The sequence below is a fragment of the Battus philenor genome, unplaced genomic scaffold (assembly GCF_028537555.1).
Source record: "Battus philenor isolate CCGP_79_NKW_IND1 unplaced genomic scaffold, ilBatPhil1.0.hap1 SCAF_10, whole genome shotgun sequence".
Classification (NCBI taxonomy): Eukaryota; Metazoa; Arthropoda; class Insecta; order Lepidoptera; family Papilionidae; genus Battus; species Battus philenor.
Window position 1 is genome coordinate 12,949,088 of NW_027181662.1, and position 4,982 is coordinate 12,954,069.

Sequence of the window (4,982 nt, forward strand, 5' to 3'; positions counted from 1 at the left end):
ATTGTGAAGGAAAAAGATAAGAACGCAAAAGATATGATGAAAAAATTTTTTTTTTTCTAAAAATAGTCCCTGTATAACTTACACAGGGGAAGTACAGAAGGCCCCAAAAAAGTGGGCTGATAAAAAGTTAAAAAAAAAAACTAACTTATCGAACCTCTTAAATTTATTACAAGATAGTTAAAATACATTACATGGGTGTGTTTTGTAAAACCGTACACAAAAGAGTTACTACTTATGTTAAGTTTAGAGAAAGGTATAACAAGCGTATCTTTATTTCTAATGCTAACTTTATGTACATTGCTATTTATTTTATACTTATTTATATTCTGATACACAAAGACCAGATAGTCATACATATATCATATAACTTTGTACTAGAATATATTTTTTTATAAAAATTTTCTCTAAGAGAGTTTCTGGATCTCATTTTTAAAGCGCTAAAGTTAAGGAAAGAACTTTCGCTAACTCACTCTCCTAATAAATATATTCATTAGAACGAAATTAAGTTAAGTTACTCGTCATCCTCAGAGATCGGATATTCGCATAGTTATTTTGAAAGTGTTGGCTTAGAATGGAAAAATTAAATTCTAATATTTAATTCTAATTATTAAATTCTTAAATTAGTTATCTACTTAATTCTTCTATTAGTAGTTCTTTAAAGCCTTGATCTACGAGAAAATTATGGGGTTTAATTATTTTTTTTCCACTACAATTAAATCATTTATACATTTTAGTATTTTATTTGAGAAGTATATAAATCAATAAAGATTTAAATGATCAATATTTATTAGCAAATTTAGACGTAGACAAATGTTCTAGTTTTTTATCTGTTTATAACATCGTCGTCGTTGTTTTAGCCTATAGATGCACACTGCAAGACATAGACCTTCCATGAGGATATCTATGGGCGATGTACCATAATCGCCACGTTTTGCAGGCAGGTTGGCGATAACAGTGGGTTATAATGGTACACAGAGGACGCTGCTGTCCATCTTCCGGAAACATGTCTGCGAGCAGTGGTAATCCCATATGATTAATGTATAAAGTGTGATTTGGATAACATCGTAAGCCAGAATTCGAATCCGCGATTTGCGGTATCAGTCTTGGTCTTCCACAGCTCGACTAATATTTCTTATAACATATAAGTAATACCAATTGTTTAAAAAAATAAAAACATTATGCATCGGCCGGGAATCGAACCCGGGCCGCCCGCGTGGCAGGCGAGCATTCTACCACTGAACCACCGATGCTGGTGTTAAAAATTGTTTAACATGAATGTACAAGCAGACTCTAAAATATTTTTAGTAGCATTAACGTTATGTAACAATGTTTTACATAACTTTTTTAATTTATTTACTTTTCATTTGCATTTCTCGTGGCAAATACTTGCATACAACGTCAACCTTCGTTGTTGTACGTGATAAATGATACATAAACTAAAATTGCATATAACCATATTTAAAAATATAAACATATTTTAATATAACATTTTAAACAACTTCGATACAAATTAGTTAGTTTAGGTTTCGTTCTGGATAAATATTTATTTATTTATATAAACATTTCTTGTATAAATAATAATAATGTATCTACTGTTAAAGGAATTTCCCGCTGTTCCGCCTTTTGGGCAGTGTTATCTCTATCAAAAACACATATTGTACATTGACGAAAAATATTTTTTATTAAAAAAAGGAAGAAACGAAATACTGATAATGATATCGCCAACATGTCCTCCATACAATCGGGAACATCCAACCAGATTACACAGAAGGTTTTCAAAAACACGCCTGCAAGTTGGTATTGCTATTATTTCTTTTCGAGTATTTTAATTCAGCGCGTATTTTCGGAGGGTTACAGGCTTGACAAAACTGAACTTTGTTGATGCCTCTTAACGTCATCCCTTCTCGATTTATTTCTCGTACGACTTCTATGCTGGCATTATATGTATGATTAGTGGCGTCTATACTGTATATAGCTGCTGAAACCAAGCCACGGGGTTGTGCACATTAAGCTCTTGAAGTCTTGGCTCATCATTATCAACGAACAGATACGCACTGTAAGGTTTAGGATTCCCTCAAAGATCGCTCCCTAATATAGCGTTGCATCCAGCTTTGGTTGGTCGACCCAAAAGATGATTTTGTTGTTTTGTTGTAAATATAAATTAATGAAAATCAACGTAATGTAGAAGGTAATTAATAAAAGCACTTCCGCACGGAGTTTGTAATTACCGAGCTTTAAAGTTTTCTCCTCTTCAACGTCTTAAATTATGAACTTCGAAGTTTTCGTGTAGCGGAACAAATTCTCTACTTCGCAAGAGTTGCATGGGCGCTCCATCAGGCGCAATTAAAGAGGTTACGTGTATGTAGACATGTGCACTATCTTTGCCTTTAGGCTTCGCCTGTCGGGCACATAATTTTTAATTTAATTTACTTTAACTTAAAATTAAATGTATATCTCAAGTATGTCATTCGAAACTGTGTTATAGCCTACAGTGTCCTTCTTCTTTAATAGTGAAATAATTCAATGATACATTAAATCGCCACAATGATCTGTCTTGCGCTATTCGCGTTCAACGACTTTACGCAACCTTATTTACACACATTTATTTCAAGATTTTAATGAATAAGCTACCACTGGTTTAGAATGATGATCTGCTGAGAGTTGTTTTTTATAAATATAATTTTACTGTGTAAATGAGTCAACAAACCAAGATTCTCAAAAACTCGTGAAGATATATTGAGATCTATGTAATAAAATAGTTTTTATTTTAGACTTAAAATTAAGAAAAGGATGGACTATGTTATGTCGGTCTACCTAGTGGAGGGCGACATATTTGTATTACCGTCAATTATCATCAAAGGAAAATCTTAACTTTTCATCGAACTTAGAAATAACTATCAAACTAATTGTTAATATATTTATGTAGAGTTTACGTTTAAAATATATATTACAGTTTTACGTTTTTTATTATTTCAATATTGGAATTTACCAGAATTAACATTATCGTCTACATTACAGCGCTAAGTAACTCTTGCTCGAACCCTTCGTGACCCAATTATTTAGGGCGTGCGTTGATTAACTTGTAAATTAGTTTAGTGTACACACAGGAAGGATTCACAATTCAGAGATATGTTTCACATGATAATAAATTAGACCCGAGCGTACTACAGATATTTATTTAGTTACATCCGTAGGGCATTTTATTGTAATATCTTAAGCATTACTGACTTATTATTATTGGTTATTTAATGGAATCAGGCGTTACCTCGCGGAAGTCCATCCTAAGTAAGGACATGAATACGCATACGCATTTATCAGCGGGCTGGCGGGCGGTGCATTTTATTGCACGACTACAACTGCATGTGCGGAAGTGGCTAAATCTTGGTCGTTTTCTTATTTTTATTGGAGCATATAAGTTCCGGAGTAGAGATCGCAGACCAACAAGCCCAGGGTAGGAATTCCACCTAAAAGGTGAGCAGATGACCTCGTTAAAGTTGACGGTAGACAACGTAAGCCGTAGTAGACGTTCTATATTTGAAATGGTTAGAAAGATGATGATCAATTAAAATTTTACTTTATTCTTCTACGTATAAGATACATGTGGCTTTTGTAAATTCTGCCAATGGGCACAAAAACATTTCAGTTCGGTCGTTATACAAAAAGTAAGGTCAAGTTCCTTGCACCGAGAGTAATGGTGGTTGCCGCCGCCGTCCCAAACACACGTGTCTTTTATTAGTATTACAGGTTTGGTTTTTTTACTAGTATTATAAGTTTCAATGTTCTTGAAGATAATAATAATTATGGTCTAGAAGACGTCACAGCCATGTCTACAGGGAATCTACATATATTTTGTATTGTATTGTTTCTGTTTAAGCAGTTGCTGCTTGTCCAGGGAGTTTTTGCAGCTTTACTGGAATTGAGATACTTAACATTCTACGCATTTTTATACTGTTTGTATTTCCAGTAAATCAGTTAACATACTGATTCGTTCATTCTGATCCCGATAATCTGTGTAGATAGAACAGTAACAATTATGGAATTGCTTTGATATAACCAATTTTAATCATCAACTAGTTTTGATGCTCTATTTAGATATTTAGTTAATATATCAACTTGTAACATATGCACTGGTTTGATTTTAAATTCACCTTTCTAATGTTTATTTTATTAAACTTCGTATCAGGCATTGTAGTAAAAGTGTGGACACGAGTGAGACGGCGTGTGGTTAGTCACTCATTCATTATTTTTAGTATGCGTTATTATACATTACATTATAAAAAATATGTAACTATAATAAATATTCACTCCCACCCTTTCCAAACTATACAAAAGCGTGTTTGTGAGGAATCATAAAGCCACATCAGGTCTGAACTCATATCTTCATCATTTATTCCTATGTCCCCAAGATGGGGCAGAGGGCGTCCATAGTACGTCGCCATCCCGAACGGTCTTGGGCTTCGCACTTTACTTTGCTCCACGTCATTCAATCTGCTTTTACTTCTACAGAGATCATTCGCCACTAGGTTTCTTTTAGGCGGTCATGTCTTCACTTTCCTCGAGGATTCCAATATAGGGCTTGCCTCGGTATGTGATCAGGGTCCCTTCGGAGTGTGTGGCCTATCCAGCTCCACTTGCGATATTAGTTAGATGTGTTGGTCGATCGGCATCTCACCGCAGCGTTTCCAGAGATCTACATTGGAGACTTTCTCAGGCCATTATATACCGAGAATACATTGAAGATAGTTGTTAACGAAGATTTGCCAAAAAAGTGCAAGAATAACCCTTTGGCTATTCTTTTTTCAAATCTTAGTGAAACGACCTACCGGCGTCATTTAAGGCCAGACTCTTTAAGGCCATCTCAAATCATCGTTTTAAATTAGGCAAGATAGAGGTCAAATACTTCGTTTATAAATGATAAAGTGAACTCCCCCTCCAGGACAAGACTCGCCAAGATTTTCAAAAAGATTTTTACGAACAGATAA

The 4,982-nt window shown here is 34.3% G+C and overlaps 1 non-coding gene across 1 annotated transcript; it reads right to left on the reverse strand.

The window, feature by feature from the left end:
- Positions 1-1,179: 1,179 nt before the first annotated feature.
- TRNAG-GCC (transfer RNA glycine (anticodon GCC)) lies at positions 1,180-1,250 on the reverse strand. Its single transcript has one exon. It is a non-coding gene; the product is annotated as a tRNA-Gly (tRNA).
- Positions 1,251-4,982: the final 3,732 nt, after the last annotated feature.